The 10,344-nt window shown below is 44.5% G+C and overlaps 1 protein-coding gene across 2 annotated transcripts in view; it reads left to right on the forward strand.

Annotated features, from left to right (window-relative positions):
- Window positions 1-10,344, forward strand: part of JCAD (junctional cadherin 5 associated) — a 96,451-nt gene that overhangs the window by 91 nt on the left and 86,016 nt on the right. The gene's annotated exons all lie outside the window — the stretch shown is intronic.

Genomic DNA, 10,344 nt, shown 5'->3' on the forward strand with positions numbered 1-10,344 from the left:
AATGCTTTTCTGGGCTCTGTGTGTGTGTCTGTCTGTGTGTGCTTGGATGTGGCCATCAAACTGTGGTTGCTATTACTATTGTGAGAAGCATTTACGGCAAAAGCTTCAGGACTTTGAATGGTTCATGACAGGTCTTATGGCTCTTTCTGTGCACACAACCTGAGTGAAATGATCACAATGCCCTGGGTGGACAGGAGCACAGAAGCACTTCTGTGTCACATGGAGAAGAGGGCTGTGCATTTAGGAAACTATCTGTGTGCCTTGGGATGCCGATGGCAAAACTGGATGTTGTGGCAATGAAGTCATTCTGATGTAATACTCCACCCCAGCCTGGTTTTGTTTGGTCGAATATGAAATGCAGCCCCTCTTGAGCACTAATCTCTTCAGGGCTCTCAATGTAATCCTTATGCCAAAGGCTAAAGCTGTGCCTGACTTGGATCATACTAGCTGTGTTTACAGTGTACGTCTTAATGCTGTTATAGTAACCACAACACTGCTTTGTCTTCTGGAGTATTTCTTGAATGCAGCCTTGCCAGATAATTAAGCACCTCGCTGTCCACTGGGTTGCTTTTCAAAGGCACAGTGAGGGTTTGCTTCTGATGAAAACCTCTTTGATGCAGAAATGCAAACAACAAAGCAGTGTTGCAAATGCAGGTTTAAAAGAACTCTATGCATAGGGCTCAGTTGGGCAAGCAGTACCTGCTCTTTCCTCCTCTCCATGCTGTGCAGCTAATCAGAGAGAAATCTTGAACCACTTTCTGGTTCATGACTGGGAATCCGTGATCTTATTTTTTTTTTTAATAATGGGGAGGGGGAAGGGACTTGCTTCACTAACTTTTTAAGGAGACTTCCTCAAAAGTGCCATATGCCCAGACACCTCTGTATGTGCTTATTCAATTGATGTCCACTGTGCATGACAAAATGCTGTTGCTGATAATAATAATAGCAATAACCAAGAAATAATTTACAAGGGCTTCTGAGTTTTTCCCTTCAATAAATATGTAGTTATTATTCATATATATATATATATTTGTGCAAACATATCCCTTCAAGATATAGAATTTCTGTTGTAGGAAATCCCAGATCACATTATTTGATACTAAGAAAATACATTTTTTACACTAAATAGTATTAACATTGATGGCATACACACCATACATTTAAAGCACATGGCTTTCCCCAAAGAATCCTGGGAACTGTAATGTACCCTTCACAGAGCTACAGTTTACAGCACTCTTAACAAACTATAGTTTCCAGGATTCTTTGGGGGAAGTCAGGTGCTTTAAATGTATGATGCATACCAAGCCATTGTTAACATAATTGCCATGTAGGATGTGGTTATGTGAAACAAACCCACAAGGTCTTACTAGAGGTTGTTGTTGATGACATGAATTATGTCGACTGAAACACTCCCACACACCCACGTGCACATATGCACGTGCCATTTTGGAAATGTTTTAGCTGTTCCTCCCTTTTCATCCATGTCCAGATGAAAAGTGACTCTCTGAACACCATTTGAAGGATAAGAAAAAACTACTTTGCTGGACAAATGCAATTTCCCCACTCCCTCATCTGGATTTTGTGGATTACGTTTTCAGTTTGCTTTACAGTGTGCAGTTGCACAAGTGTCATAGACATCCACCGGCTAGTGTCCATAACATCATTCTCATGAGCAACATAACAACAGGTAGTGCCATTTTTAGAAGCTGAACTATATATCAGTTCAGTACTGGAGTAAACTTGTAAAAAGAAAATTCTGTGAACCACCAGACCAGTTACTCTGATAGAAACAGGTTTCATAAATCCACTCCACATCCCTACTAGAATGTGAATAATATCACCTGTTTGGGTTTTTTTTTTTAATTGCTACCGTCACAGACACCAGACTTTTACCCTGTGTAATAGACTCCTTTCCTCACTATTGACTGCATGAACACGTTGCATTTGATTAGGGCTACTATAGGTTGGATCCAGGCTAAGGACACAATCCAACCCACATTTATGCTGGGCTGAGGGGAGTTGGATGTGGCGGATCTCCTGCTGAGCTAGCTGGGTATCGGCTCATCCAGGCGATGCCAGCATAAGTCCCTCAGCCAGCTCAACCAGGGCTCAGCCAACTCAGCTGGGAGCAATGTAAGTGAAGCCGGCGTAAGCCAGCATAAACTCTGAAAAAGGGGTTTTCTGGAGGTATGTCAGGGGAGGGGTGAGGTGAGGGGACTTAGGCCAAATCCAACTCACGGAGTGCTCCTGCAGGTCCCAATTCTGGCAAAAGTTATGCTGGGAAAAAGGTCAGTCTAAGAAAATAAATACAACAGAAGTCAATGGAGAAGGCTTACTCCCTGGTAGGGGTATTTGGAAGAGCAGGCTTTTACTGTCTGGTCCCTGTGCACAGCTCCTGCCTGAGCTGGCATTCAGCCGACCCAGAGGCTCCTGAATGGCAATTGGATATGGCGGAAATTTACACTGGCTTCCCCTGCATTGGATTGCTCTGCCAGTTAGTTGAACCTGCTTCCCACTGAAATCAGTCAGACTTAAGTCATGTTTAAGTTGCCCCATTGATTTATATGGAAACTAATTTCAGCTAACTTAGTCTGGATCTAACCCATAGTTTTTGGTACTGTGGGACCATTGGAGGCATCCTAGTCTGATCCAGTCTGCACTATATGTGGCTGCTGATGTGAGTGCCTGCTTCCTTCGTTCGCAGCTAGGTGCATTCTCTGCTCCAGATCTTAACATGATGGCACCAACCTGGGGTGAGACTGAAGGCTTCCAAACAAGTGTGCCATCAAGGAAATGGGTAAGCTCCCACCCATACAGGCAGGGCCAGAGCCAGACCCTGGCATGTCTAGCCCTTGGGCACCAGCCTGCCCCGGACCCGTGATGCTCGCTCTCATGCCACACCTACCTCTTCCATTGCCTCAATGTGAATGCCATGCACACTATGCATGCACAGCTACCATCAACCAATATGGCAGCAGGGACTTCCCTAAGGAGCTGATGCCCCCACCGCCATCTTGGTTGATGGCACACATTCACGTTACGCTACACACACATATGCCTGCCATCAACCAAGATGGAGGCAGGGCATCAGCCCCTTACGGAAGCCTCTGATGCCATCTTGGTTGATAGTAGATATGCGTGCACAGCACACACAGCATTCACTACAACAGGAAAGGTAGATGGGGCATGTGGACAGGCGTTGCAGGCCCTCATGGTTTGTGGGGAGGAGCCCTGGCAACTACCTCTCTGCAATCTGCAGCAGGGTCAGGAGTCGAAGCTGCTGCGGATTGCACAACTGGAGTGCTACCCTCCCACCCTAAGGAGGAGCCCTCATCCAGGGCACAACCTGGCTGCCCTCTGGCACCAGCCCTGCATACAGGAAAGCAGCTTGGGGAGTTTAAGTGGAAGAAAAGTGATGGCTTGCTCCATCTGTTCCTGGTTCTAGGGTGTGCCTTCTGCTCTGCCAATGGCCTCGCACACAAAACTGTTTCCCTTCCAAACCCCCTTTTTTTGCTCTCTGGCTCCACTCCTCACTTGGGAATTCTTGATAATTGTGAAAGTTCATGCCAGATAATGCACGTCTGTGTGGCACATCACAGTCCTGCATGATGCCAAGCTGATATGCTTGGAACAAAGATAGCTATTAAGACCAGCTTGGGGTGTGTGTGTGATGTCCCTGTATATAGATATTACTGTAAATATGGTAAGTGCAGGTTTATTAAAGTATATATGGTAAGTAGACTGAGTGAGAGGGGGGCTAGAATGCTGTATGATGATTGGCTGAGCATTTGAGTGGCTGAAGGTATAAATGAGAGGATGACAGTTGAGAGAAGTTGTTGTTTTGGGTTGTGAGGAGTTGAGGGAGTTGTGGGTAGGACTGCATTAGGCTAATATTGAAGCAGATTATATACGACTAGAAACATAAAGAGTAACGCAATATATGAAGCCATATGCTTGTCAAATATATCTTAAGTAATCTTGTTATTTCCTGGTGTTTATAAATAAATATTTTCTTGGTTTACCAAAAGCCTGATCCTTGGCTGGGGCTTTCACAGACCAGAAGAGTGGGCAGGGTATTTACCAAGGTGGAGAAACAGTATCAAATGGTGGCAGTGGTGAAGAGATAGTGTAACATCATCAAGTATCCCGAGCAACCCAGGGCTGAATGTTTTATAGACACAAAGATACAGGGGGGTTGTGGCCTGCAACTGCACCCAGACACAAAGTAACAATAAGCCAGAAGGAGACTAAGGCAAAGTCTCAAGGCAATATTGTGAAATAGGGAGTGGCTGGTGGTGCTGCCTAGCAGTGGGATCTTGCGAGATCTGTGCTAGAGCCAGTGAGAGAACAAATAAAAAACAGGATCCTGACTGGTGGTGACCAGAGCTGGGGCACACAAGGTGTGTCCTGACAGGTGGTGGCAGCAGGAGGGATCCTGACAGGGGCAAATGTGGCCCTCCAGTCCTCTTTATTTGGCCTTTGGGACTCTCCCCAGGCCACACACCCTCATCAGGCCACACACCTCACTGGGTGCTTTTGCCTGGCTGGAATGTGCCCTTGAATTGCAGTAATGCCTCTGGCTTGCCTGGATGCAGAATTTTTGTTTGTTTGCACCAAAATTCTTGTTGCCAAATTCTTCCAAGCTACGCAGGAAGTGGATTGGACTGTGAAAGACCAACCCAAATTGTGTTTGCATTTTGATAAATTTGTAGGGCAGTATGATATCTCAGAGAGGAGGTCAGGTTTCCTGCTACCCTGGTACATTCACTACACCTGCCCAATTTCCCTGCTTTTTAAAGTTTGATAGAAATATCTGTTGGTTATAGTTACCTTCTTAAACCCCAAGGGTGTTTTGCCTATTAGTGAATTTCTCTGCTCTTTAATCCGGGAGGTAACAAATGGGATCCTGTGCAAGTTTGCTGAGAATGGATTGATCATTTGCATGCTTACTGAGTTCAGTGGGATTTACTCCTGTGCAATCATGCTTAGAATAGGTGAAATTGACCATGGGGGAGGAGGAGAAGGTGACAGGAGAGGGAAAGAGGAAGGGGGGAGAAGGAGGGAGGAGGGGATTGGAAGGGGAGGGGGAGGGAGGGGAAAGGAAGGGGAGGGGGCAAAAGGGAGGGGATAGGAGGAAGAAAGAGGGGAGGACAGGGTTGATCATTTGCATGCTGTTTGAGTTCAGTGGGATTCACTCCTGTACAATCATGCTTAGGAAAGGTGAAACTGACCTGCAGGAGGGGCAGGGAGATGGAGGAGGAGGAAGGGTGAGAGGTGAGGAAGAGGAGGGGGAGGGGAGGAGATTGGGTGAGTGGGCACTGGGCAAAGGGGAAGCCCCTTTCCTTTCCAAAAGGAAAACATTGTGAACAGTATCATTGTTTTTCAGGGTTTTCCCCACCTTTTTATTCTACAGCAGGCACGTGTAGTCTCCCACCCAAACTTAAACCAAAGCTGTCCCCAGAAGAGGGGCTGACTGTTAAACCACTTTGGCCACTGGAGCTCTGTCAGGGGAATAGGAGTCTTCTAACAACTCTCAGCACCCTTCAAAACTACACTTCCCAAGATTCTTTGGGGGAAGCCATGACTGCCTCAAGTGAAATAAAGATCTGGCCTGGGTGTGGCCCCCTGATTAGCCAAGCCAAACAGATGTGAGGCTGGTTTTTGGAACACTGACAGTTGGTTCTTACTAAGCATGCCCAACGCTATAATAGACTTCAATGTTAAATTTCTTACATTAATTAAACATCAGCCATGCATTTTTTTTAACTTTTAAACTGCAGAAGATGAAGGTCAGAGTATGGGGCAAGATCAGTAATAGGATTACAGGTACTCTGTGAACATGGCTGATTTTTAATTAATTTCAACAAATTATGAGACCACTCTTGCTTCACACTTTGAACTTTTGATTCTCTTGGAGTGTTTGTGTATCACCATGAAAACTTAGAGGGTTGTTAACCAAGTGTTTCTGAGTTCACGACTATAAGTTTTGTAAGGTTTTGTTTTGAAATGAGCTTATGGGAAGCAGCAGAATGGCTTGGGGGTATTTTCAGTTTAACATTGAGGAATGTGAAAAATCCATGCTGGCTATAGTACACAACAGCCACTCTTGTGGCTGAATAATGTCCGTCCCCTAAAACACACAAACTTTGTTTTTATTTGTGGAGAAGTTTCAGGTGCCAGTCTTTAGTTTCACTGTTTTGATGAGACTTGTGGTTGATTCAGGATGCCAGAGATTTTCTTGCCTGGGAATGGGCAACACTGCTATGAAGCAAGCCAGGGGCAGAGGTATGCACATCCTTAATGATCATGGTGCTTCTTTGTTGTGTTGAGAGAGAGAGAGAGAGGGAGCACTTCAGGGTTTCCTACTTCTTTTCTGCGACACAGAAATCAGGGTGGCTCTGAATACAGACGACCACTTTGCAATCACATGCTATTTATGGTAAGGGCTGCATGAAAGATGCAAAGCCAATGCGTTCAGAACAAAGAAATGTGGTTGCATTTCAATACACAGTCCAGCTGATGTCATTTTAACTCCACACAATAGTGCCAAGAATTTTCTAAGTTCCATATCAAGACTTAGTTTAACACACACACACACACACATACACACACATGAGTTTGCTTATGTGGAAAAATGAACTTTTGTGGAAAATATTTATGGGAACCTGCCATAGAAATATGCTAGCCCTTGTAAAATGTACTTTGATAACAGATATAGCAAAAAACAAGGTGTGCTTGTGTGATTTTGAGGGGATTGATAAAAAGAAAGCTGAAAAACAAAGTCCAGAGGGTCACATCACTCAAAAATGCTTGGAAGTTGTTTAAAAACACTATATTAGAAGCTCAACTGGAGTGCATACCGCAGATCAGAAAAGGTACCGCCAGGGCCAAGAAGATGCCAGCATGGTTAACAAGCAAAGTCAAGGAAGCTCTTAGAGGCAAAAAGTCTTCCTTCAGAAAATGGAAGTCTTGTCCGAATGAAGAAAATAAAAAGGAACACAAACTCTGGCAAAAGAAATGCAAGAAGACAATAAGGGATGCTAAAAAAGAATTTGAGGAGCACATTGCAAAGAACATAAAAACCAACAACAAAAAATTCTATAAATACATTCAAAGCAGGAGACCATCTAGGGAGGTGATTGGACCCTTGGATGATAAGGGAGTCAAAGGTGTACTAAAGAACGATAAGGAGATTGCAGAGAAGCTAAATGGATTCTTTGCATCTGTCTTCACAGTGGAAGATATAGGGCAGATCCCTGAACCTGAACTAACATTTGCAGGAAGGGATTCTGAGGAACTGAGACAAATAGTGGTAATGAGAGAGGAAGTTCTAGGCTTAATGGACAATATAAAAACTGACAAATCACAGGCCCGGATGGCATCCACCCGAGAGTTCTCAAAGAACTCAGATGTGAAATTGCTGATCTGCTAACTAAAATATGTAACTTGTCCCTCGGGTCCTCCTCCGTGCCTGAGGACTGGAAAGTGGCAAATGTAATGCCAATATTCAAAAAGGGATCCAGAGGGGATCCCGGAAATTACAGGCCAGTTAGCTTAACTTCTGTCCCTGGAAAACGGGTAGAAAGTATTATTAAAGCTAGATTAACTAAGCACATAGAAGAACAAGCCTTGCTGAAGCAGAGCCAGCATGGCTTCTGCAAGGGAAAGTCCTGTCTCAGTAACCTATTAGAATTCTTTGAGAGTGTCAACAAGCATATAGATAGAGGTGATCCAGTGGACATAGTGTACTTAGACTTTCAAAAAGCGTTTGACAAGGTACCTCACCAAAGACTTCTGAGGAAGCTTAGCAGTCATGGAATAACAGGAGAGGTCCTCTTGTGGATAAGGAATTGGTTGAGAAGCAGAAAGCAGAGGGTAGGAATAAACGGACAGTTCTCCCAATGGAGGGCTGTAGAAAGTGGAGTCCCTCAAGGATCGGTATTGGGACCTGTACTTTTCAACTTGTTCATTAATGACCTAGAATTAGGAGTGAGCAGTGAAGTGGCCAAGTTTGCTGACGACACTAAATTGTTCAGGGTTGTTAAAACAAAAAGGGATTGCGAAGAGCTCCAAAAAGACCTCTCCAAACTGAGTGAATGGGTGGGAAAACGGCAAATGCAATTCAATATATACAAGTGTAAAATTATGCATATTGGAGCAAAAAATCTGAATTTCACATATACGCTCATGGGGTCTGAACTGGCGGTGACTGACCAGGAGAGAGACCTCGGGGTTGTAGTGGACAGCACGATGAAAATGTCGACCCAGTGTGTGGCAGCTGTGAAAAAGGCAAATTCCATGCTAGCAATAATTAGGAAAGGTATTGAAAATAAAACAGCTGATATCATAATGCCGTTGTATAAATCTATGGTGCGGCCGCATTTGGAATACTGTGTACAGTTCTGGTCGCCTCATCTCAAAAAGGATATTATAGAGTTGGAAAAAGTTCAGAAGAGGGCAACCAGAATGATCAAGGGGATGGAGCGACTCCCTTACGAGGAAAGGTTGCAGCATTTGGGGCTTTTTAGTTTAGAGAAAAGGCGGGTCAGAGGAGACATGATAGAAGTGTATAAAATTATGCATGGCATTGAGAAAGTGGATAGAGAAAAGTTCTTCTCCCTCTCTCATAATACTAGAACTCATGGACATTCAAAGAAGCTGAATGTTGGAAGATTCAGGACAGACAAAAGGAAGTACTTCTTTACTCAGCGCATAGTTAAACTATGGAATTTGCTCCCACAAGATGCAGTAATGGCCACCAGCTTGGATGGCTTTAAAAGAAGATTAGACAAATTCATGGAGGACAGGGCTATCAATGGCTACTAGCCGTGATGGCTGTGCTCTGCCACCCTAGTCAGAGGCAGCATGCTTCTGAAAACCAGTTGCTGGAAGCCTCAGGAGGGGAGAGTGTTCTTGCACTCGGGTCCTGCTTGCGGGCTTCCCCCAGGCACCTGGTTGGCCACTGTGAGAACAGGATGCTGGACTAGATGGGCCACTGGCCTGATGCAGCAGGCTCTTCTTATGTTCTTATGATTTTGCTTTCCAGTTTGTTTGCAAAACCTTCTGGTTTTTAAAGTCTCTCACAACCTTCATTAGCATTTTTAAGGAAAATGGCACATGTTGCTTGCATTCATTCTTTTGGAACTGCAGAGCCGTTCCTTATAACCAAGACCTCTCTTAGAAAACTGGGCCAGAGAATATGAGCTCCACTGGGTTAGGATGGGAAAGAGTCTGGGTGGCTCTGAGCTTAGCTCATTGTATTAGCCAAGGATGCCAAGGAATAGTAGGACTCCACCATCCCACCCACAAAGCAGCTGCTCCCTTTACAAAGAAGAGGGTTATCAAGGTCACTCTGGAAAAGTAAAAGGCAGATTTGTTCATTAGAAGGATTTCTAATTTGCAGACCTGGTGTCAAAGGTCGGCATAGCTGGGCATCTGCCGAGGGCCCACACCCCAGCAGGGGGGCCCACTAACAAGGCCCTTTGGACTTGCTCCTCCACTTCACCTTCTTGTTCTTAAGCCTTCTTGTTCACCCATCACTTGCTCTGTCCCAGACAATGGTGGCACATTAGACAAAAGAGGACCAGGAAATGCCACTGCCTGCTTGTTCATTGGTTCTCTGTATGGCAGGTAAGGAAGAGGAGCAGGAACAGTGGCTGGTGATGATGATGATGGTGGCAAGGAAAAAGACCCATGATGGGAGGGGAATCCATGGTGCATATCTTGCCCAAGGGTCCTCCAAAAGTGCTGGAGCCAGCGCTGCCAACCTACCTTTCAGGAGGCAGTTCCCAATATGCACTGAGGTGCGGGTGGAGAATAATAATAGATTTTTTTTACTACATTTATAGACCTGCCTCATATTAGAAGTTCTCTGGGAAGCTCACAAAGCAAACAAAACCAAAACACTACAACATTAAAATATAATATAAAACAATTTAAACTATATCAAATTATTATTATTATTATTATTATTAAGTGTCACAATTAAAACACAACTGAAAATGGAGAACTCCACACTGTGAAAAGTAAGGTCTTCAAAAGGCCTGGCTGAATAGAAAGGTCTTCACTTGGTGACAAAAAGACCATAAAGATGGCACTAAGCAACCCTCTCTGGAAAAACTATTCCATAACTGGGATGCCACTACTGAAAAGGCCTCCTCTCTGGGGATTCCCTGCAACACTTCATTTGGCAGAGGCACTCAGAGTGGGGCCTCTGTAGAGGATCTCAAGGAGCTTAAATTTTCCAAACAGCAAAAAATAAAATTCAAGAACCAGGACATCAACCATGTCTTCCAAGGTTCTTTTGAAAGCCGGTATTGATGAGTCTGAGCATCACCCTGTGGG

Source organism: Rhineura floridana, chromosome 10 (assembly GCF_030035675.1).
Source record: "Rhineura floridana isolate rRhiFlo1 chromosome 10, rRhiFlo1.hap2, whole genome shotgun sequence".
In the NCBI taxonomy this organism is placed as follows: Eukaryota; Metazoa; Chordata; class Lepidosauria; order Squamata; family Rhineuridae; genus Rhineura; species Rhineura floridana.